General features: G+C 37.6%; 1 protein-coding gene across 3 annotated transcripts in view; it reads left to right on the plus strand.

Annotated features, from left to right (window-relative positions):
• WDFY3 (WD repeat and FYVE domain containing 3) overlaps positions 1–25161 on the plus strand; it is a 249052-nt gene that overhangs the window by 19497 nt on the left and 204394 nt on the right. Inside the window, exons 2-3 of one of the 3 annotated variants that reach the window (XM_061145615.1) lie at positions 12442–12498; positions 12956–13056. The exons of 1 other annotated variant lie outside the window; for it this stretch is intronic. The gene's annotated coding sequence lies outside the window, so the exon portion shown is untranslated. The remainder of the gene's footprint in view (positions 1–12441; positions 12499–12955; positions 13057–25161) is intronic. One more of the 3 variants, XM_061145616.1, reaches the window with a different exon arrangement.

The raw sequence follows: 25161 nt of genomic DNA on the forward strand, positions 1-25161 counted from the left end.
ATTTTTTATTTGTTCAAAGTACCTTCATAGTACTGTTATTTTTCCCTGTTTTGAGTTTTGAAATGTTGATGACATATAATTTCAAATAGAATCCCAAAGTTCTGTTTTTGTACCTTTTTATCTATTGATTTCATACTACTTTTGGTCCTTTGTTGCTAATGATTTTTAGGCCATCATCCTACCTAAACTGAATGACTGTGACTTCTTGTCTGGATTAGAGAGAGCTCCTTTGGAGCCCTTTTCTACACTGCATCCTCTGCAACCTGAGTCCTCTTTGTAGAATGAAGATCTAATTTTTTTTCTCTCCTTTTGGGAATTCTTCATGTCTCCCTACTGCCTTTAGGTGAAGCCCAGAGTATAGGATATCACACATTACTCTACTCAACTGAAGCTTATATATTCAGTCCCTTTAAGTGTCCTCTCTAGTGATTTCTTCACTCTTTAAATGTAGATATTTATACCCTCATCCATTCTTGCTTCTGCAACAACTTCTCATCTTCCTCTCCATTCTTTTGAAATCTGAAGTGTGCTAGGTATACAGGTAGGATCTTGTTTTTTGCCTTTTTAAAGCACGTTTACTGGGACTCCCATGGCAGTCCACTGGTTGGGACTTCCCCTTCCAATGCAGGGGGTGCAGGTTCAATCCCTGGTTGGGGAGCTAGGATCCTACATGCCTCATGGCCAAAACGTCAAGGCATGGAATGGAAGCAATATTGTAACAAATTCGAGAGACTTTAGAAATGGTCCATGTCAAAAAAATCTTTAAAAAAAAACAAAAAACTTTTACTGTAAAAGTGTTAGTCATTCAGTTGTGTCTAACTCCTTGAGACCCCATGGACCGTAGCCCACCAGGCTCCTTTGTCCATGGAATTCTCTAGGCAAGAGGACTAGAGTGGGTAGCCATTCCCTTCTCCAGGGGATCTTCCTGACCAAGGGACTGAACCTGGGTCTGCTGCATTGCAGGGGAATTCTTTACTGTCTCAGCCACCAGAGAAGCCCATTTAACTTCATGGGCTTGGTAGAGCCCTATCTTATGGTAGAGTTCTGTCATATGATAGAGAGTGTCTTATTTGTCCTCTGTGTCTGTGGGGCCTGGTAACTGGGACATAATAGGCACAGACTGATAATTTATTGAGTGAATGAATGTGTACCTGTTGCTGTGATATAAATTACCCTAAAACTAAAAAAAAATTTTTTTTTTATTATCTTATCGTTTCTGTAGGTCAGGCATTCACGAGTGGTTTAGCTGGTACGTTCCGGGTTAGAATCTCTCATGAGGCTGTGGTCATCAAGATGTTGGTCAGAGCTATTGGAAGACTTGGCTGGGGCCCCAGGATTCTTCCATTATAGCTGGCTCATGTAGGTGTTAACAGAAGGCCTGTCAGCAGGAAGCATCAGTTCCTGTTGACATGGACCTCTCCAAAGGGCTACTTGAGTGTCCTCATGACATGGAAGTCAGCTTCCTTCAGAGCACGTGATCCAAGAGAGGGAAGAAGGAGAAGCCCACAGTGCCTTTCATGACATGATCACACACAGTCACTGCCAAAACAGTCTGTCCTTAACTCACAATTAAGAAGAGGCTCTATCTTTGAAAGGAGTATCCAAGAATTTGTGGGTATATTTTATAACTAACCACTACAGAATGGAACAGTCATTGATGATTCTCCGTTGTTCAGTTTTGTTCAGTCCTTTCTGATTCTTTGCAACCCCATAGATTGTACCCTGCCAGGCTCCTCGGCCCATTAGATTCTCCAGGCAAGAACATTGGAGTGGGTTGCTGTTTCTTCCTCCAGGAGATCTTCCCAACGCAGGGATTAAACTTGTGTCTCCTGCAGCTCCTACATTGGTAGGTGGATTCTTGAGTCACTTGGGATTCTCCCTTGAAGGTGGCCAAAATAGGTCATTTTCCCTCCTTATGAAATACATTTGTTCCAATGGAAATAAATTTTAAAAGTATTCCCTTAGGGCTTCCTTGGTGGCTCTGCAGTAAAGAATCCGCCTGCCTCTGCAGAAGACAAGGGTTCAATCCCTGTTGCGGGAGGTTCCCACATGTCGTGGAGCAACTCAGCTCAGGAACTGCCACCCAGTGGCCTTTGCGCAGAGCCTGGGAGCCCCAGCAAGTGAGTCCACGCACTGCAAGTACTGAAGCCCCCACACCCTAGAGCCCACACTCTACAAGAGAAGTCACTGCAATGAGAAGCTTGCGTGACTGTAGCTAGAGAAGAACCCTTAAAGCAGCAAAGACCCAGCACAACCAAAAATAAAAAAGAATATTCCCTTAAAATATTTTACTTATTTTTGATGATACAAAGGAACTAGATTATATGTTAATATGACTACTGAAATGAGCTAATTGTGTTTAAATATTCATATTTTTACTGTAACTCTTTCACTTAGATTTTGGAAATAAAGTCTCCTAAGTTTTATGTTGTCTGTAAAATGAATGTGACAAGAATTCATTACTTTAAGGCTTATTGGGTCTTCAAAAAAACCAAACACGTCTATTTGCAAGCCATAGTTACATATGGTTAAGATAGAAAATGAGAATTTTTAAACTTGTAGCTGAGAAGTTTAAATTAATTGTACAAAAATTAGTCTTTCTAGCCTAATATATGTATATAACTTGGTCATTCAAGAAAAATTCCAGTCTGTAATATGAATCAGACATTTTACTAGGCTGGTATGTATTGGTGAATAGAATAGACATTTTTCCACTTGGTGTTTATCTGTTGGAGAGCAGGTAATAGATAAATAGACATCTGTGGAGGAAATAAAGAAAGCAAAGTGATGGAGAATTATGGGGAGACAGATACTGCCACACTGTTGTCAGGGTAGGTGACCTTGAAGCTGAAAACCAAAGGAGTTTTCCCTGCCAGGAGCTCACAGGCAAAGGGATCGCCCTGCAGTGTGAACAGTTGGTGTGGAAAGGATGCCTGGGTATGCCCGTGGCGAGAGTGGAATGAAGTTTGAGAGGCAGAAAGAGATCATACTCTGTAGTTTAAGAGACCGTGATGAGGAGTAAGGATTTTATTCAGCATATTGAAAACTGTGGAAGGATTTTGAAATTACAGTTTTTACTAACAACAACAAAAAACCCCAGACTTTTTGCCTGCAGAAAGCAAAGTCAGTAGAGGAGGTGGGAGAACGGGAAGGAGGTCATTATAGTAGTCCACATGAATGATGATGGAGGTGTGTTCTAAAGTGATGGGAGAGATAAGTGGTGGGAGAGATGAGGACAGGTTTGAGGTCTAGTTTGTAGGTAGAACCAGTGGGACTTAGCACAAAGTGTGAGGGACAAGGGAAGTAAGGACAATACTCAGGTTTTTTTTGGCTTGGGCAAAACCTGAGTTCAGTGAGGAGGAAAATTGAGTTTATTTTTGATAATGTTAATTTTGCGATGTCTAAGTCATCTAGTGGACATGTCAGATGGCAGACGGTTATGCAATCCTGGAGCTCAGAGGTTTGAGATGAGATATACAGATGGTATTCAAAGTTGTGGAATGAATGAGATCATTTCTAGGGAGGGAATGCCCTAGGAACTCTAGCTTTCAGAATTTGCATGTGTGGGCAACATTCTTGCTTTGCTTTGTGAAAAAACAAAAGATAAAACTGCAGCACAGAAAGTTTGGTTTATTTCTAGCATGTATTAAAGAGTATGGGCTTTTGCCCCCTTCAATTTGATGGTAGTATGGTATATGATCATGGCATCTGGACCCATCACTTCATGGCAAATAGATGGGGAAACAATGGAAACAGTGAGAGACTTTATTTTGGGGGGCTCCAAAATCACTGCAGATGGTGACTGCAGCCATGAAATTAAAAGAGGCTTGCTCCTTGGAACAAAAGCTGTGACCAACCTAGACAGCATATTAAAAAGCAGAAACATTACTTTACCAACAAAGATCTGGGTAGTCAAAGCTGTGGTTTTTCCAGTAGTCATGTATGGGTGTGAGAGTTGGACTATAAAGAAACCTGAGTGCCAAAGAATTGCTGCTTTTAAACTGTGCTGTTGGAGAGGACTCTTGAGAGTCCCTTGGACTGCAAGGAGATCCGGTCAGTCAATCCTAAAGGAAATCAGTCCTGAATATTTGTTGGAAGGACTGAAGTTGAAGCTGAAACTGCAATACTTTGGCCACCTGATCTGAAGAACTGACTCATTGGAAAAGACCCCGATGCTGGGAAGGATTGAAGGTGGGAAGAGAAGGGGATGACAGAGGATGAGATGGTTGGATGGCATCACCGACGCGATGGACATGAGTTTGAGTAGGCTCCGGGAGCTGGTGATGGTCAGGGAGACCTGGTGTGCTGCAGTCCATGGGGTTGCAAAGAGTTGGACACAACTGAGCAACTGAACTGAATGGTATATAAGAAAAAAGTCTAAAGCTCCACCCCACCACTTTTTGAATGAATAACTAGCCACCTACTAGTTGTATGACTTTGGAATTCTACCTCTCTGAGCCTCAGTTTTTTTAACTGCTAAAAGCAGTAAGAGAGTTGTTTTGAAGATTAAATGAACTAAGTTTTCCAAAGTGCCCAGGACAGTGTCTGATACATAGTAAATACTCAATATTCCTTATTTTCTCTTTCCTTGCTCTTAATTCGTTAGTGTGTGTATCTTTGAGCAGGCAAGCCATTCTGAAACAGGTATTATCTTCAATTCTCTTCCCCCATTCTCATCAGTGTTATGGAGAAAGATAGATAGACATATAACACAGAAACATATGAGTGTGTAGCATGGTATCTTAAATATCTGAAAATTTCTGTGCTAAATGTTCATACACTATTTTTGTCCTGCTTTTCTCAACCTGTTATAACTCTGCCGCTTTCAAAGAAGATTATCTCTTAAATAATGAAACACTGAGATAAAGGTTTGTTTTGAAATATGTTTGAAGTCTAATGAGCAGGAGAATGAATTAAAACAGTATTACAGAAATTTTCACTCAGGACTTCCCTGCCAGTCCAATGGTTAGGACTGTGTGCTTCCAATGAGGGGTCACAGATTCCATCCCTGGTTGGGAAACTAAGATCACACATGCCACAGGGCAGCCAAAAATAAAAAATAAAAAAATTTCCACTCTTATGTATTAAAGCTTTGTAATTATTAACGCAGAATTCTCAGTTGTGTATTAAATTGTTCACTGTCAGATATAAAATTGGATAATCTAATACTGTGAAGGCCAAGATAGAGTGTAAAATTTGAATCTATGAAGTCTGCCTCTAATTAATTGGCACAGTATTACAGAAGAACCTCAAGTACCCTGTGATAAAGTGGAAAATCCCATTTAGTAGATTTATCACAATCCTGTTACCTTTCATTTATGAATTTATATCATTGTGGAATGATACACTGTATTTCATTAATTCTAAAAAAACTTTTTCCCTCATTTTTAGAATTTTGAAACTAGAATCATCTTACAGTAGATATAATATGAAGTTACATTTTTTTTTTTGTAATTGGCAGTGTATTTTCTTGGTGGTACATAAGATAACAATTGCCTTATAATTGATGGAAAAGCTATGACCAACCTAGACACCATATTAAAAAGCAGAGACATTTCTCTGCCAACAGAGGTCCATCTAGTCAGAGCTATGGTTTTTTCAGTAGTCATGTGTGGATGTGAGAGCTGGACTATAAAGAAAGCTGAGTGCCGAAGAACTGATGCTTTTGAATTGTGGTGTTGGAGAAGACTTTTGAGAGTCCCCTGGGCTGCGAGGAGATCCAACCAGTCAGTCCTAGAGGAAATCAGTCCTGAATGTTCATTGGAAGGATTGATGCTGAAGCTGAAACTCCCAAATACTTTGGCCACCTGATGTGAAGAACTGACTCATTGGAAAAGACCCCGATCCTAGGAAAGATTGAAGGCGGGAGAAAGGAATGACAAAGGATGAGATGGTTGGATGGTATCACTGATTCAATAGACACAAGTTTGAGTAAGCTCTGGGAGTTGGTGATGGACAGGGAAGCCTGGTGTGCTGCAGTCCATGGGGTTGCAAAGAGTTGGACACGACTGAGTGACTGGAATGAACTGAACTGTGATTAATGGTAACTTGATTTTGATGATATTTTGTATTTAACTGCAAGTCTCTAGCCTAGAATACATTTGATATTCATTAATGCTTATATAAGTAAGAATCACTTTTTTAGGATCAGATCATGCTTTTTACATTTATTTTCTACTTAATATTGGTAAGTATAACACACGAGGTCAGCAAACTTTCTGTAAAACTCCACCATGTAAATATGTTAGGTAGGCCTTGTAGGCCAAAAATCTATTGTAGTTATTCAACTCTGCTGTTCCACAGAAGGAGCTTTAGACAATACATGTGAACATAGTTATGTTGCAGTAAAACTTTATTTACAAAATAAATTTGGCTCAAATTTGACCCATGAGCTGTAGTTTGCCAATCCGTAGTAGAACATTATAATGATCAAAATCACTTCTCAAACATTGATTCCCCAAAATACTTTTTCTGGGTCATCTTTGATTCTTTGCATGTGTATTGTATACCAGATTTTCTTTTTGTTCCTACCAGTGGTTTGATCTCTTGTGTCTGTGTCTAAATCAGGGTCATCATACTAGTTCATGAGCCAGTAGATATTTTGTCTTTGTCCATGTGAGTGATCTTTGGTTCAGATTTGTTACCCACTTGTAAGAAATGATTTGCAGTTTGTCTTTTTGTTACTCCATACAATAAGCTAAGATCAGTGAAAAGTTATTAACAGATTAATGAATCAGAGATTTTTAAATACTGTGCCTGAGAATAGAGTTGGTACCAGAAAGTCGGCTGCATTTGGGTCCATGCTAATCAAGTTGAATTTGAGAGCTATTGTAATGAAACTGAATATAAGAAGCAGCATAATACAGTCATTAGGAATACTAACTCTGGAACCAGACAGCCCGATTAACTGTAGTCTCTACTACCCCTTACTAGTCTTGCGACCTTGGGCTAGGTACAGTTACTTAACCTCTCTGTGCCTCAGTCTCGTCTTCTGTAAAATGTGGACAGTAGTACTTATCTTATAGAGTTATTTTGAATAACTCCGTGAGTACCTAAAATTTAACTCATAAATAGATAGAAATAGGATTTTAAGCATAGGATATATGATCTTTAGAAATAATTCCATTACTATCGAATGTAATTAAGTCAGAATACTTGCCATTTAAAACAACAAATTAAAAGGAGCTCATAATGAGTAATATTTTCTCCTTTCTATCATGAATATAGTCAAACTATCAGTGTTTTCTCTGTGTTTACCTAGATGGTAACATCCAGTATCTGGCTCTCAGTGAATGTTAATTAAATAAATGAGAATTTGTATTTTTTTTCAAGGTGCTAATTTTCCAATTATAAGATCCACCTTTTGTCTGATTTGGAGAAAGTGGTCTTTTGCTTGTTGAAAAACATGTTTTATATTTCACTATAATCTAAAATCTGTGAATTTTTCTTAAGACATTTCTGTAAGCCATTATTTCCCTCAATTTTAATGCCTCCTAGGGATGTTTCTGATAAGAGAATGCTGTAACGGTGTACAAATATATTTAACTTTTGTTTGATCTCAGAATAGACTGGATTAATAACTGACATTAAAATGGCGATGAGAAAAAGACTGGTTAGTTCATTACATGGCAGTCTTGACTTCCATTTTTCTTACATTATAACTTGTGAGATACAAATTTGTTTCAGTCTTTAGTAATAAGAAAACATCTTTTCCATAATATTTCTTTGCTCACCTATATATATATATATATATATATATATATATATATTTTTTTTTTTTTTTTGTATAACTGTGATAAGGGTTTTTTTTTTTTTTTTAACTATTTACTTATTTATTTGACTATGCCAGGTCTTCATTGAGGTATGAGGGACCTTTAGTTGTTGCATATAGTGTCTAGTTTCCTAACCAGGGATAGAACCCAGGTGCCCTGTATTGGGGATGCAGAGTCTTAGTCACTAGACCACCAGGGGAGTCCCAGCCAGTTTTAACCCTATGAAATTGCTGATACTCTACCCTTTCTGACCTAACAAAAATGACATTTTATTTGATTCAGCCTAATAGAAAGCAGGATTTTTTTTTTTCCCTGAAAATCTTTTACTCTTTGTAGTTTCATTTGATTTCAGAAATTTGTCACTTTCATTCATTTAAAACATAATAAACTTTTTTCATCTTTAACTTTTGATAATAGCCACCTTCCAGGAGCCTTTGTGAACTGTAAATGGTTGGTTAGAAGCTATCTGTTGAGCTTTTAATGTCTGGCACCATGTAAAAGGCTTTTCATGCATTATCTCTGATCCTAACAATAGACTGAGAGAGGAATTATTAATAATATAAATGGCAGGGCTAGGATTTGAATTCTTTTTAATGACCTAGTCTTGGAAGTTACATAGTATTACTTCCAGCATCCTGTTTGTCAAGTAGTTCCCATTCAGGAGAAAGGGAAATGGGCTCTTCTTTTTGAAAGTATCTTAAGAATTTGTTGGCATTTTAGTTTTTAATTTTTAAAAAAATATTTATTTATTTGGCTGTGCTGGGTCTCAGTTGAGGTGTGTGGGATCTAGTTCCCTGACCAGGGATCGAACCCAGGCCCCATACATTGGGAGCTCAGAGTCTTAGCCCCTGGACCACCAGGAAGTCCCTTAATTTGTTGGCATTTTAAAGTCACTGGAAGATTCTGGAGACTTTTAGATGTGTGTTCTGTCATGATGAAAAACTTATTTTGCCGTTTAAAAATGTTTTTACTCTTTGATGTCAGTGTAAGTGATTTACAATTAATGGTCATTCCTGAGTTCTTTGTCTTCCAGATTGTAACTTGAGACATGGTCTATTAATTATACACAATGGAGGCACTTTCTGACTGTTTTTACTGGTACAGGGATTTTAATCTTCCAGTTTTTTCCTATTTGTTTGATATTTTTTACCTATTTTATTGGATTTACAAAATATATAACTATTTTATAAGCTGTCTTTATTGTTGAGCCTGTGAAAGAACTAATTGCCATGCCTCATTTACCCTGAAAATTATTTTTTTTGCCACATGTATCTTTTGATTAAATGTCGGTGGCAGTTAGTTTATACAGGGCTCACAAGCAGCCTGCAGCACTGGCTGCCCTAAAGAAAATTAGAGACCTTGTACAGAAAAGCCTGAAATACAGGAAGAGTGCAGGAGAACCAGGTACAATTCCTGTGTCAGGAAGGTCCCCTGGAGAAGGACATGGCAACCACTCCAGTGTTCTTACCTGGAGAATCCCATGGACAGAGCAGCCTGCTGGGCTGTGGTCCATGGGGTCACAAAAGAGTCGGACAGGACTGAGCGACGAAACAATGACAGCACTGAGACATTTGTGATAGAATCTTCCGGTGTGTGTGTGAAATAAGAGGCCAGATTTTCCAGAGAGCTTGGAGATGCTGCGTGTGGATAAAGGGCTCACAATTCTGATATAAAACACATCTGTATATTTATGACTAATCTGGAGAGCAGAATGGGGGTACTCCGAGGTAACGTGAATTGCAGTATTTCTTCATGTGATGTGTTGTATTTGTCAGGGGAAATAATTGCATTGAGGGTTTTATGTTCATCTTCAGATTTCACCTGTCAACTTGTGTGCACAAAAATCAGAGAAGTCCGCTCTCTGATTTAATGCTTTATAGTGAGTCAGTGATAAAAACTAGAACTAAAACCCAGGAGTATAGTGACCTAGACCATACTTGATGATCTTATCTTCCTTAGTAAACTCTCATTCTTTGGCCTGAATTTTTAGAGACTGTTTTCTTATGAGTTTGTTTTTCTTTAACCTACCATGCTGTTTGATAACATTTTAATTTTTCTAATTATCACACAGTAAAATATATCTTTATTTGGTATATAGTTCTGTGAACTTTGATAGATACACAGATTAGGATAACCTCTACCACGGTATAGAGGTAGAACACTTTTATCACCCTTAAAACTTCCTTATTCTGCTTGTACATGGTCTCTCCAACTCTAGCGCCTGGCAAATGCTAATGTCTTCATCAATAAAATTTTCTCTTGCATGAGACAAGTGCTCAGGCCTGGTGCACTGGGAAGACCCAGAGGAATCGGGTGGAGAGGGAGGTGGGAGGGGGGATTGGGATGAGGAATACGTGTAAATCTATGGCTGATTCATATCAATGTATGACAAAACCCACTGAAAAAAAAATAAGTAAATAAAGGAGAAATTGAAAAAAAAAAAAAAAAAAAAGTATCCCATAAATGGAATCCTGCAGTATGTGACCTTTTGAGACTTTTCTTTCATTCAGCATAATGCCTTTGAGAATCATTCAAGTTATTGTGTGTATCAAGGGTTTATTCACTTTTACTGTTGAGTTATATGTGTGTGCCAAAGTTTATATATCCATTAACTTGTGGAAGGACATTTGGGTGTTTCCATTTTTTCTGGCCATAACTAATAGCGTTTCTGTAAACTTTTGTGTATGGGCTTCCCCAGTGGCTAAGTGGTAAAGAACTCGTCTGTCAATGCAGGAGACACAGGTTTGATCCCTGGGTTGGGAAGATCCCCTGGAGAAGGAAATGGCAACCCACTTCAGTATTCTTTCCTGGGAAAGCCCATGGACACAGGAGCCTGGTGGACTATAGCCCATGGGGTTGCAAAAAAGTCTGACACCACTTAGTGACTAAAGAACAACAGCAAACTTCTGTGAATAGTTTTTGTGTCATCGTAAGTTATTTCTCAAGTACACAAGTTGGCTAACATTTTTCTGTAAAGGACTAGACAGGCTATATTTTAGGCCATGATCTCTGTTGTGACTACTCGGCTCTTGTAGGATGAAAATAGCCATATACAATACATAAATTTTTGAATGGATGTGGCTGTGTTCCTATAAGACTTTATTTACAAAACCGGAATGGCCCATGGCTGTATTTTTCCAACCCCTATTTAGTGGCAAATGTCTAAGAGCTGGATTACCAGGTACATGATAAGTATACTTAACTTGATAAGAAACTGCCAGCTTATTGATTTTTCAAATATTTAGTTTAATAATATTTGAGTTATGGAATTTTAATGAACTCAGACTTTAGTGTTCACACATTGAAGTCGCTAGTCGTGTCCAACTCTTTGTGACCCCGTGAACTGTAGCCCACCAGGCTCCTCCATCCATGGGATTCTCCAGGCAAGAATACTGGAGTGGGTTGCCATTTCCTTCTCTAGGGAGTCTTCCCGACCCAGGGATCGAAACCAGGTCTCCCGCATTGCAGGCAGGTGCTTTAACCTTTGTGCCACCAGGGAAGCCCATTAGACCTACACAATTTATGTTAAGATAGGCTTTGGTCTTGTCTTACACTGAGGATGTATTTTGCCTCCTACTTTATTCATATTCATGTGAGGTTTTTACATGGATGAGTCTTGTCTTCCTAGATAAAGTACAACCTGAATTTCAGTAATTTTTATTTGACTTATGGAAGATATGATGAGATATTGCAAGCAGATTGTTTCTCTCAGGGATGTATTAAGAACAGAGAATCATAGTGAGAGCTGCTAGATTTTTAAATCAATCAAACAGTTGATTTTTTTCCCCCTAAAAATTGAGTGTGACTGCATAGACAGCTATCACACTTATGACATCCAGTCTCTTTATATGTGTTTGTTCATTTTTTCATTATTAAACCCAGACTGTTTATCCACAATGGAAGTTCATCTGGGAGATCATTGTCTTTATTTTGTGTATGCTCCAGATGACAAATTAGGTATTAAATCTTAGGTTTATGCTCATGTCCCTGGAGTTCTAAGGGACAGCATTCTCCAGTTGCTATTGGAAAGCTGTTGTTTCTGTTTGTTTTGTCTTTGGGATGCAGAATTAGCTTTTTGCTAGTGGTATTTTGTTGTGATTCCCATGGCCTCAGAGCAGGAGTGTGAGGTTCAAAGGAAGGCAAAGAATCTCGGATATATCAGTAACTAATGAAACTGGAGATGGTGAATAAAACAAAGGAGGTATATCTTTCTGGTTATGGTTTGCAATTAATTATGCTCTTCTGAAAAAGCAGTGAAGCCCTGGGACAACATCAAAGAGGTAGAAGAACAGTTTGTATTGATCGTCATCCTACTTGTCTTTGATGAGATGGTTGGAATACTATATCCGTGAGTGGGAAGTGCTACTGTTTATGGATGCTTTATTATAAAGCATGGCTAGTGACTGCCATATTGGACATCACAGACTTAATTTCTTCCATGTTCGCTAGATTAGAATCCCTATAAAAGAGGTGTTGAATATGCAACTTCTTGGTAGTCTAATATTCTCACTTCGCTTTCGACTTTTTGCAGTCAAGCAGTAGTCACTCTCTCTGGCTCTTTGGTTATTAAATTTTAATACAAGTCTGATTGTCTCTAAGTATGTAACTTCTTTGTAAGCCAAGGAGAGTTAGAAAGCTTTCCACCATTCAGTCCCGTCTTCTTCCACAGTGCGGCTATCCAGAGCGGGGCTGTCCTGAGCTGTTGGGCTTGTCCCGGGAATGTAAGGTGAGACCCCACTGGGGGCTGCCCTGGGAGGCTTCCTGTCACTGTGTCCTGTGTTAGCAACACCCTGATGGTTTACAGCCGCCTCTGCCCTAGAGTTTTAAAAGTACATTTCCCAGACCTGAACATTATTTACTAACAAGATAAAAAGGTTAAGAGTGCCTTCCATAAAATCTGACCTTCCGTTTCTATGGCAGTGGTTCTCGACCCTGGGTGCATGTTAGAATCAACTGGAGAAGCTGTGAAAGCAGTACCTGGGCTCCAGCCCTGAAGATTTCAATTCACATGGGTGGGTCCTGGGCATCAGCAACCTTTTTCAAGGCCCCTAGTTAACTCCTCTGTCCAACCAGGGTTGAAAATGCCTCATGTGTAAGAAAATTAGTGGACCTGGGCTAGCCATGTCGAGTAAAATATTCTGAATTAAGAGACTAATTCATAATCTTCTCCACCCTCTTTCCAGTTGGAGCCCAGATTTCAAGTCTTGAGTAAAAATACCGTCAGGGGAATGGGCCCTATTGTGTTCACACATTCAGAACCTGTTGATCAAGGAATCCCCTAAAGGTCAGTGTATGGGAAAAGAAATTAGTGGGGTTTCATTTTTAATCTTTACTACCATTGAGTTTATTGGTAAATTAAGATTGCAAATTACTTGTGAGTAGAAATACCATTTTAAATTGACTAGATTTTAAGTGCTACCATTATAAATTGATTAATTTAATCTCATGTTTAAGAAGTACATATGTATCTTCTCATTTATTTTTAATAGGCTATTAAAGGAGCATACATATTACACACTTACCTTTGTGCTTATACACATATAACATAGCTTTGCAAAAATATTCAAGAAATTAAGCACAATGATTGATTCTGGGAAGGCCAACTGAGGCCCAGTGTTGGGATATTTGTTATTTTTACTCTGTCTTCTTTGTATTATTTATTTTAACCCTAGGCATACATTAAATTTCACAAAATCTTTTCCAGTAGATAAAAATGCTTTTTTAAAAAGAGTTTTGTAAATATGCTTATAGATTTTTCTATTTGGAAAATTAAATAATAACATCACAATCATTTAACTTGAAGATTTCTGCTTATTACCTGGTACATTACCTCTTGTTTTAGATGTGTTATTTAAGTATATATCTGCTCTTTCCTCTGAGACCACCTCCTGGGTTTCTGTTTTGCTTTACATTTTCTCATGGCTCTTTCATGTGCTGTATATAAAAGAATGGGCCCTACCTAGATGATGACACTACCATTCTTCCAGTACTTCAGGCTGGAAATCTTAATTCTTCTTTGTCTGTTTCATTTGATCCTGAGATACATCTCATTCCCAGATTGTTAACCCTGCACTGCTGACATTTCCCATTCAATCGCCCCTCACTCCCACTTCCAGTAGCACTGCTTTTATCACTGAGGGATCATTAAAGTAGCCATTGCACACTTTACACTATGCTTAGAAGTGTTTTCTCAAGATACATTACTCTCTTGCATAATGGGCATTTTTTGTTAACCCAGACTGAATGGCCTTTTATGATCTGCCCTTGTCTACCTATTCGACGCAAACCTCATCTCCAGCTTTTCCCCTGTGCTTCAGCTCTGCTAACCTACTGGAAGGAGATAGCAGCATGTCTGTGCCCTCTCTTGAGTATGCATATGATCTGTTGAGTATGCATATGGCCAAAAATAAGGGTGGGCCTATTTGTCAGCCAGTGAACTCCTATTCAGTTTCCAAGATTAAGTTCAAATGTCATCTTCTCTATTGATTGTTAAATGTTCCTTTGTGTTCTCATAGCATCTTGTTTACTTATTGTTTATTATGGTAGCTATCACATTCCTCTGTAATATCTTTTAGCTTAACTATGAACCCTTAGAAGGTGATCTGTTTAACTCTGTTGCTAACACTTAACAGTTGCTGGATATGTTAGAAATAGTGTTAGAAATGAACAAGGAAATGAAAGTTAGCACATACAAAATTTCGTACTATTTATAATCACTAACTCACTAGTCAGTGTTTTTAATAACTTAGTAAACAATATTTTACATTTAGGTAAACTTCAGCTTTACATTGAAGACAAGAGTTACTTACTAAGCTGAATAACTGAGCTTGAGGAGGATGTTTGCCTTTAAAAGAGCTGACATTTTTAAAGTACTTAGATGATTCGAAAGAGTACTTTTTATGCAGATAGATTTATACTAAGTACAAGGTATTTTGACAGTTAATTATTTAAATCAGAAACCAAGTCAGCCTTTATTAACATAGCCAGAGCTTATGTTCTTGGAAGTAATAATGTTATATTTACTTAACATTTATTCTGTTGTTTCAATGTTTACTTACTTTCACTGCATTTTCATTTGGATATTGGTACCCATTGGTTGGCCTTTTGTCATTTCTTAACTTGAATATAAGTATCATAGAAAATCACTGTAGTTCACAATGTCATATTCCTTATAGATACTTTAATATATATTAAAATTGATTCTGTGCTAATTTTTTTAGACAAGAGTTACCAGTTTTTATAGATCTACTCTTAATGCATGTCTAAATTTATCTACAGTAGATAAAGGATTTCCACATAAAGATAATTAAGTAAAAGCATTTGTATTCTCTTCTTCCTAATGCTAGCTAAAAGGATGAAGACTAGGGAAGAATTCTTGTAACTGGAGTGAAGTGAGGAGAAAACTAAGCCTCAGACTGCAAGAAGAGCTATAACTTTTAGAACAAGTGGAGAAGTGTGCAGACATCTCAAACAGAGCTCTCCCAAAGTAGGTGGCCAAGAGGTCTCAGAGTGGCAGGCCAGGTGAGGCTTCAGGAAAAGACACAGATGCACTTTTTATGCAGAAAAGAGTAGAAAAACCTAGGCTAGTGGAGGAGATCGCGTCCAGAGCTGTCGCCTTGGTATCAGTGGATTCAGAGCAGCCAGAGAAGTAAACACTGAATCACAGTGCAGACAATCAACAGCTTAACACTCCCTCCCTCCGCGCCCACTTTAACCTTGCTGGCTTCATTACGGTTCTCCAACCATGCTAAGCACGTTCTTCCCTCCAGCCTTTGATTTTGCTTGTCCCTCAGCCTGGAAAATTCTTCCCCTAGAAATTCTTACGGATTACTCCCTCATTCATTCACGTTTCTATTCTGCTGTGAACTCAGAAAGGCATTTTGAGTTGACTGTGCATACTCAAGCAAGCAACCTCAGAGCATTTTATTTTCAAAGCTTGCTGCTTTTTTCCTTGCAGTCATCACCATCAGACCTTGTGTATTGATTTATTTAGTTTTTCTTTCCTTCACGTGAATCTGAGTTCCCAAAGGACACATACTTATCACAATGCCTGTATTCCACCTCTCTATTCCAAACACCTAGAACACTGCCAGGCACGTAATTGTTGCTTAATAGATGAGCACATAGTTCTTCCTGTGCGCAGTAGCATGTACCCCGTACAAACTGGCAAATCCCATATGGAGAGGCTTAAAGGACATCATCAGCCATTAGCAATAATTGTTCTTTATTTTGATCCTGATTCTTATAAAATAATTGTAAAAATAATGACGTTTATAAAGTCATTGAACGTTTGAACACTGGATATTTGATACTAGAGAATGTATAGTAGTACTGTGAATCAGTCAGGATTTAGTTGCAGAGAACAGAATTCATTCTAGCCAGTTTAAGCAGGAACAAACTTATTAAGGGTGTATGTATATGCTTAGTCGTGTCCAAACTCATTGAGACCCCAGGGACTGTATGTAACCCACCAGGTTCCTCAGTTTATGGAGAGATAGAAAGGGCTGAAGAACCAGACTTTAAGCTCACAGTTGACCTTTTATAAACATCTCCCGTGCAATACCATGGAGCTGGACAGTCAAGGGAGCTGCTAGTTTCTCTGTGGATCAGGATGTGATTTTAAGGGTTAATAAACTGTAGCCAACAGGCAAAATCTGGCTTCAAGAATTTATGTGTGTCCTTTCAGTTAAGAGTTTTTGCAGTTTTTAAATGGTTGAACAAATCAAAAGAGGAATAATAGGTTTTAAAAAAATTATTACTGAGGTATAATTGATGTCCAGCACTTTATAATTTAGGGTGTACTGCATAATGATTCAGTATTTGTATATATTGCAAAACCATCATTACAGTAAGTCTATTTAACATCCATCACCACACAGTTATATTTTTGTTCTTATGATGGTAACTTGAAAGATTTACTTTCTTAACAACTTTCAAATATGTAATACATTCTTATTAACTACAGTTGCCATGCTGCCATAACTGGAAGTTTGTACATTTTGACTCCCCTCACCAATGTGCCCACTCCCTACCCCTCACCTCTAGCAACCAACACTCTGTTTTCTGTACCTAGGAGCTTGATTTTTTTTTCTTTCTTTTTTAGATTCCACTTACAAGTGAGATCATATGGCACTTATCTTTCTCTGACTTATTTCACTTAGCAGATGCCCGTAAGGCCCACCCATGAAGCCGCAAATGGCAAATTTCCTTGTTTTTATGGCTGAATAATATTCCATTGAGTTCTTGTACACATTTTCTCCATTCATTCGTCAGTGGACACTGGTTGTTTCCATATCTTGGTTGTATATAATGCTGAGGTGAACCTGGCGGGTGTATATGTCTTTAGTTAGTGTTTCGTTAGTGTTTAATCTTCTTCAGATAAATACCCAGAAGTAGAGTTGCTAGATCATATGATAGCTCTACTTTTAATTGTTTGAGGAACCTCCATCCTGTTTCTTTACTGGCTATACCATCTTACATTCTGACCAGCAGTACACAAGATTGGAATAGTGTTTTGTGTCACCTGAAAATTTTACGAAATTTCCGTATCCATACATAAATTTATTAGGACACAGGCATACTTTTTAATTTACCTATTGTCTATGGTTGCTTTCACACTACACTGGCAACAGAAACCACTTGGCAAAATATTTATTATCCAGCCCTTAAGGAAAAAGTTTGCCAAACTCTGTTCTAGAATACACTCAGTATTATGGGCAGCCAGATGTATGTGTCGCACCCTGCCTCCCAGCAACCAGAAGGTAATTACTAAATCTTGAAATCTCTGTAGCTTCAAAATGTGAATGTCAGCAAGAGTGTGGTTTCTGCTTCACTTCTGCCTTTCAGAATCTTGGGCGAGTAGATTTGACTGGCTGAACCTACGTTGCAGCAAGAACCTATTTGCAAAGGATTCTGTGGAAACCCTGCTCTTTGCTTCCCAGCCCCTGTAATTAAACATTTTGCCTAATTCAGTTCTCGGTGCCTTTATAGAAGTTACAACCATCTTGCTTCAGTAAAAGCAGACTAATAGATTTTTAGTCCATGTGTTGTGTGTGTTAGTCACTCAGTCGTCTTCAAAACTTTGCGATCCCATTGACTGTAGCCTGCCAGGCTCCTCTGTCCGTGAAAGTCTCCAGGCAAAAATACTGGAGTGCGTTGGCACTTCCTTCTCCAGGGTATCTTCCCGACCCAGAGATTGAACCCGGGTCTCCTGCATTGCAGGCAGATGCTTTACCATCTGAGCCACTAGGGAAACTTTTAGTCTATTAGTCTTTTTTCTTTTTTGGCATTATATTGATTCATACTTAATGCAGGTCTGTGATGTTCAACACTGTATCATTTATTATTTTCTTAGACAAAAAGACTGTAGAATTTTTAGTGTTGATACATTTATATTTTGTGAGGAACATATATATAAGCTTCAAGCAAAATATTCATATCAGAATAAAAATTTACTCTTAGCAAGCTCACAAGGAATAGATTTTGCCTTCAAAATAGCAGAGTAGCTAAATCAGGCAAATCAGATAAGGATTCAGGAAGACATTTCCTGTGAGACTGTTTTGGTGAAAGAATATTTTTAATTTAGATCCTTAGTCATGATACTGTAACTCTTTGAGGTTAAGTCTAAATATTTTCAGGGGTAGGCTTTGGGAAAAAATAAATAAATAGAAGCAGTAAGTCATAGTTCAAAAAGAAAAAGAGATATAATAAGGTAAATAAAAGTATAAACTCCTAAAGTGCTAGTGAGGCCTGAGCATGGTAGTCTGCTGATAAATGTTTAGCAACTGTCTCTTCAAGAAAAGACTCCATAGAGCCCCCATTTTTAGTGTTTGGTGATTTCTTTGGTAAAATGTTCTCACCATGGCTGGTTTTAGGCTATTAAGGTTTGACACTGACTCTCTACAATTTCTGAAAATTTGGCTGTCAAGCTTTCACGAGCTGGCATAAGCTGGATCCACCTAAGCTGAGCCTAAGAACAGGGTTAAGGAATAGAGGAGGCAGAAATAGTTGACATGAACATTTATAGTGAATATGCAAGGAAAGCATTCCATGACACTTCAATTTCTCCTCAAGTCAAAAGTCATCATCTTTTAAGGATAATATAACAGTACATTATTTTATTCATAGATGAATAAGATGAATTGTTTCTGATGTTGGAGTAGATTTTTTCTGAGGTTATCATCTTATTTTTCTTTAATGGAAAGAATTGCTCAGAACACATTAAATTACATAATACCTTACTGTATTTAATTGCTAGTAATATATTTTTATTTGTAATTTACTTCAATGCATTTTTCCTGGAAGTTATTTCTTTACTATTTCTGAATATGATTCCATATTTCGCGTTCTGTGTTTGAGTGCCTGGTATGAGGACTGGGAAGGACTTGAACTAAAGAGAACAGGAAACTCAAATGAAAAATGTGATTAGGTATATGTAACATTTCCCTGGTCTGTCAGATGTGAGATGCTAAGAACTCTCAGCCAAGATATTACTCATGAATCATATTTCTTGTTGTCAGTCTGGTTACACCCTTGGTGGGAGATACACAGAGTTAACATGGATTTTGTGTGTGTGTGTTTTTTTTAACTTCTTGTGGACAAAAATACTTGCCTTAATTTTGTCCAAATGTTTTTAGCGAGAACAAATAGTACTATCATTGCTAGGAAGAGTTAAAAAATAAAATCACAGTTGCTTTCATAAATAAAATTTTTTCATCAAGATAAAGGGACAGCTTCCACTTAATAAGAAGAGCTCTTGTCTTCAATGTTTGTGTCTCGAATTCAAATTTCACCTGATGCTGTTGTTGGATCTTTTTGGCAAGTTGCTTTAACCTCTCTGGATGTCAGTTTCTTAACCTATAAATTAAGCATTGTACCACTTGTGGTAGGAAATAAATGAATACATTTCGGTGAGGATAACTAGCATCGTACTTGGCTGTGGATCTTAACTCTATTTCCTAGACAAAAACTGACGCGGAGGCAGGAAACGGGAGTTCCTTAGGGATTAACCCCAGCCCCAGGTGCTAATTGCCAAGGCTGTCCCTCTAGACTCTTAAAGTGATTCAGGGGCACAATGGCTGGTGTTTTCCACTTGGAAAAACTGATTACAAATCATGTGTAGAAAAGTTTGTGTGTGAAGAATTAACACGCAGAGAACGAAGCTGCAAAAGCCTGATTGGCTAGAGTAGCCTATGGATGAGCAGGGAAGTCTATTCATTTATTTTTTTCTGTTGTTGAAAATCTTTAAAAAAAAATGTGCTTAGTCCTTCCTGCTCCTCTTCCTCCCTACAACCCTGCCACTCTGCAGCTTGATTAGGGTTCCCTGCTGGACTTTCTTTCCCCTGCTGCTGCTGAGTCGCTTCAGTCGTGTCCAACTCTGTGACCCCATAGACGGCAGCCCACCGGGCTCCGCCGTCCCAGGGATTCTCCAGGCAAGAACACCGGAGTGCGTTGCCATTTCCTTCTCCAGTGCGTGAAAGTGAAGTCGCTCAGTTGTGTCCAACTCTTTGCGACCCCATGGACTGCAGCCTAGTATCTTATAAATACTTCCTTAGTATCACATGCCAGACCTGTATCACACCATGGACTCTAAGCTCCGTGAAATCAGATATCCTAAAAGAGCTGTCATTTCACAACAAATTAAATGTTACATGTGCTAGTTGTTGGTATAAACTGCTGTAAACCAGGGATCCACCCAGATCAACAGTAGCTGACATTTTACACTTTACTCTGGATTCAGAATATTATAGGGCAGAAAGCATCATCCTGAACCATAACTCCATAGAGATAAAGGCAGATTATGTCAAAGTTGTAATGACCGTAAGATACAAATTGAAAGTTGCCTTTTTAAAAAAAAAAAATTAAAGCCAAATCTAAGTTATCAAGTACTACAGAACCACCTTGGTATTCCCAATGTGATTTTCTGTTGATGGAAACTGTGGGTAGGCTTCTCTGAGGACTGGAAGAACCTCAGATTTATTTTGTTACTAAAAACTGCACAGTTGATTTTGACATAATAAAGAAACCAGTTTTATCCCTCCCCCCCCAGCCCCCCCCCCCGCCTTTTTTTTTTTCCAATAGTGGATCTGAGGGAAGTTGACTGGTTTGGCTTTTCCCTTTCTGAGTCAGGTGCTATTTCCTTATAGTTTATCATATAATATGTGGTAAGTTATCATCACTGGCCACCCTAGGACCAGCCCCCTCCTCAATAGGATGGAGGACTCTATCCATGCTTTATTTTGTTTTGACCATTCAAACAGTCACAGATGGTAAAACAAACAAAAACCAAAAAAACTGGAAAACTTTCAGTCACATATTCCTACAGATACCAGTTTTGTTTTTTTTTCTTATTGCTTGAGGAGCAGATGAAGTTTCCTTTAAGGAAATTTTTTAATGTCAGAGGAATAAAAAAACTATCTAATTTAAATATGGTTTCATTGAGAGTCATTCAAGATAGGAAATAGTTGTTATTTAAGTAATTCAGTTATAAATAGTTCTTATATAATAAACTGATTTGTTGGGTTTATTTTAAATTCAAAAGTACTGCAAAGTAATTATTTCCCTTAAAGGGCTGTATTTTTAGTGAGGGACAGACAAAACCCTGTTGAAACAATAGTCTTATCATTCATTCATATGTATTCTTGTAAAATATTTGTCTTGTGTGTATTTCTAGTATTCAAGAACTGGTATGTTGTATATATATCATCCTGTTTCTTAGTTCCTTTCACTCATCATTATGTTTTTAAGATGCATTCATGTGAAATATATACTTTTAACTGAATATGAAAGATTCTACGTCTTCGTCAGCCCTGTTCTTTTTAAAAAAATTTCTTCTAATGATGTCTTTCTTTGTTTCTGTTATTTTTTTTGACCACACCATGCAGGATGTGAGGGCATGTGGGATCTTAGTTCCCCAACCAGGGATTCAGCCCAGGCCCTCTGCATTGGGAGCACAGGATCTTAACCACTGGACCACCAGGGAAGTCCCCAACCCTGTCCTGCTTACTCAGTTTGTTAGTGATGGGGAGTGATTCGGACCTCCAGAGAGCCTCCAAGTCCCCAGTCATCACGAATACAGTTCAGTAAACATCCATTTACAAGTTCTCACCCTCAAGAATTTCTTTGGTGTGTGTGCTGAGCAGCAGAATGCAATACTGAATAGCTCACACCCTTTAGGTCCTCCACCTCTCTTGTTTCCCCATCAGTCATATAAGTGGGTCCTGTCCACATCTCCAGGGACATGGGGCATTTTCCAGCTTTCTGCCTGTTGCTAATCTAATAGATATAAGGTAGCATTTCCTTAGTTTAGTCTGCATTTCTTTTACTGAGTAAATTAAAATATCTCTTGATATGTTTGGCATTCTAGTATGCTTGCTCATATTTTCTTTTAATTTGGATAGCTATATTTTTCTTATTGATTTGGGAATTCCTTGTAAATTCTAAATTTTAATCCTTTCTGTTTTAGACGTTTGAAATATCTTCTCCTGTTGTATTACCTATCTTTTGCTTGATTCACAGTGCTCTTTACTGAGCCGAATCATTTAATTTTTATGTAACCACATTCATTTTATTTTTGCTTATGGCATACAGCTTTGAATTTATGCTTACCCACATTTTGTGTATGGCTATAGGTATGAGTCTCGTTTATTTTATTCTGAGTTTGTCACTCTCCAAATACTATCTACCTAACAATCACACCCTTTCCTGTGACATTTGTCATGTATTAGGTTCCCAATACATTTAAGGGTCTCTCTCTCTCATCTTTAACTTAGATTTTTGGTTCTTAGGTCAGTAAGAACTAGTTTTATCCCCAAGGTTTGGTGAAGGACTGTCTCTGAAGCCTTCTCAGGTGGCTCAGTGGTAAAGAATCCACCAGTTCAGAAGCTGCAGGAGATGCGGGTTTGATCCCTGGGTTTGGAAGATCCCTTGGAGAAGGATATGGCAGCCCATTCCAGTATTCTTACTGGAATAATCCCAAGGACAGAGGAGCCTGGCAGGCTACAGTTCATGGAGTCACAAAGAGTTGGACACTACTGAAATGACTGAGTACACACACACACGTCTTTGAAATTTAAAATTATATGATTTAATTTTCAAGCTTCATGAAGTTTCAGCAAGTTTCATTGTTACCTCTTATCTTCCTTAAATATATTTATGTTATGTTTAACTAGTAGCCATTATGATCCTTGAAACAAATATGTTGGAAATTCTTGATCAGTTTCTTTAAATATTATTATATTCAAATTAAAAATCCATTTAAAAGTATCATTAAATTGTTTCATGGTCTCTTCTTCCTTCATTTTGTTTAAAGTGTTAAATTTCACTTTTTAGTAGCAATCTAGATATGAAATTAAATGAGTTGTTATCCTGTCTGAAGTTTGAGAGTATATTAAATAGTTTAAAAAAAGTAATCATTCAGAAATTAAAGATAACTGATGTTTTAAAAGACCTGGATAAATAATAGCAAGTTTCATTGTATGGATAGTTACTTTGAAGAACCAGTCCAAATAGTTCAAGTACTCAAACCTGGTGTAGCTCTCAGTATTTTTGAATGAGTTAATATATATTCTACTGGAAACATAGATTATACATAAACGAAAAATAATTAAAATGCCTTGGAATGACTCAGTTTTGACCATAGGATAACTTTCCTGATGTAATTTCAAAAAGAAAAGTAAATCTGAAAAGTAATCTATATTTTCTTGAATCTCAAGTCTTTGCCAGCTGCTATTCCTACCTAGTATATTTTGCTTAGTACAAATTGTAATTTTTAGAATGTTATATGTACTTTTCTTCCCCAATGGCTCAAGCAGTAAGGCATCTGCTTGTAATATAGGAAATGCAGGAGACTCAATTAGATCCTTAGGTTGGGAAGATCCCCTGGAGGAGGAAATGGCAACCCAGTGCAGTATTCTTGCCTGGGATCCCATGGACAGAAGAGCCTTGTGGACTGTAGCGCATAGGGTCACAGCAGTCAGACACGACTGAGCAATTAAAAGCACACATGCACATATTCTTTGTAGGGGGAAGGTGGTTAGCAAAATGAAACTTTATACCGTTCATTTATAGAAAGTTTTATTTCTTATAGCTGATATTTTCTGTTTTAGCAATTGGATTCAAAAGCCTAGACATTTGAGATAAGGTAGCTAGTATTTATGTATTTAATTTTAACCTCCAGTGCTAACTCTTTTAGTAGGTGTCTGAACTAGGAGATTTTAGTTGTATGCTTTTTACCCCTGTCCCCCATCTCTAGTTGAGATGTTAATTGTGAAACATAAAAGGAGCAGAATGAGAATAGTCAGGTGTGTTTGATTCTCCAGTCTGGAAAGAAACGTCAGTGCTTTTTTTTTTTTTTTTTTTTTTTTAAGGTTTTCCCCCAAAATATTGAGAGCTAGACTTTATTATAGAATGTTTAAAATAAATATAAACCTAAGAAATAACTCTCCCTAGCACCAGGGGGTCGGTTTTTTGTATTTTATTACATGGCATTCCTTCTAAGAGGAGGATAAGACTGTAAGAAAAATGTGGTAAACTGGGTTGCACTATGCAATTACTCACTTTAGTAAGTTATTTCCCAAGAATAACAGTATATTTTATATATGATTGTTAACGTTTCAGATGCATTTATAAATTCTATTAAATAGAAAACTGATAAGAATAGCATTTCTCCTCTCATTCTTCCCCAAAGGCATTTTTTAAAATAGGCTACATGTGATCAACAGTGAAATGATGTAATTAGGACATGGCTACTTGTGATAATCATTCTTAGGTTTTACCCTGGTGGAAGAACAGAGAAATGTAGCTTTCTTATTCTTTTCTTCCTTCCTTTCTTTGCAGTTTCTTAAATCTTCAATCCTCATCCCTAAACTCTGTAGTGAGAATGCACATGTACCCCTTAACCATGGGACATTTTTGTATTTCCCTTGGAGAAGATCTCATGCCAAAATTATAAGGAAACAATATTATTCTGATGAGCAAAGGGTTATATCCGGTAACAAGTAATATTTTTAGTACTTAAGATTTTTATCATCTAAGATTTATTTGATGTTTTGATGTATGTTTCTTTAAAAATTTCATACGTTTCCTAGTTGTCATTCATATACCTCCATTATTAAGTGAATAAAGAGTATTTAAAATAATTATGATAGCAGAGTTTCTGGAAAAGTTAACAAATAAGGTGTCAGCAAGATTTTCTGCTTTGCTCCATCAATCCAGCTATTCTCCAGCTAGTCATAACACACTTACTATGTTTCAGGCACCACAGCAAATACTGGAAAGTTGAATATAAATAACATAGGTCACTGACCTTACACTAGGTTGATTCATTTTCAAGGAATGGTGGAGGAGCTTCCTGTTCACTGGAAATACCCACCATAAATCCTAAGATGTT

Source organism: Dama dama, chromosome 6, assembly GCF_033118175.1.
Source record: "Dama dama isolate Ldn47 chromosome 6, ASM3311817v1, whole genome shotgun sequence".
Classification (NCBI taxonomy): domain Eukaryota; kingdom Metazoa; phylum Chordata; class Mammalia; order Artiodactyla; family Cervidae; genus Dama; species Dama dama.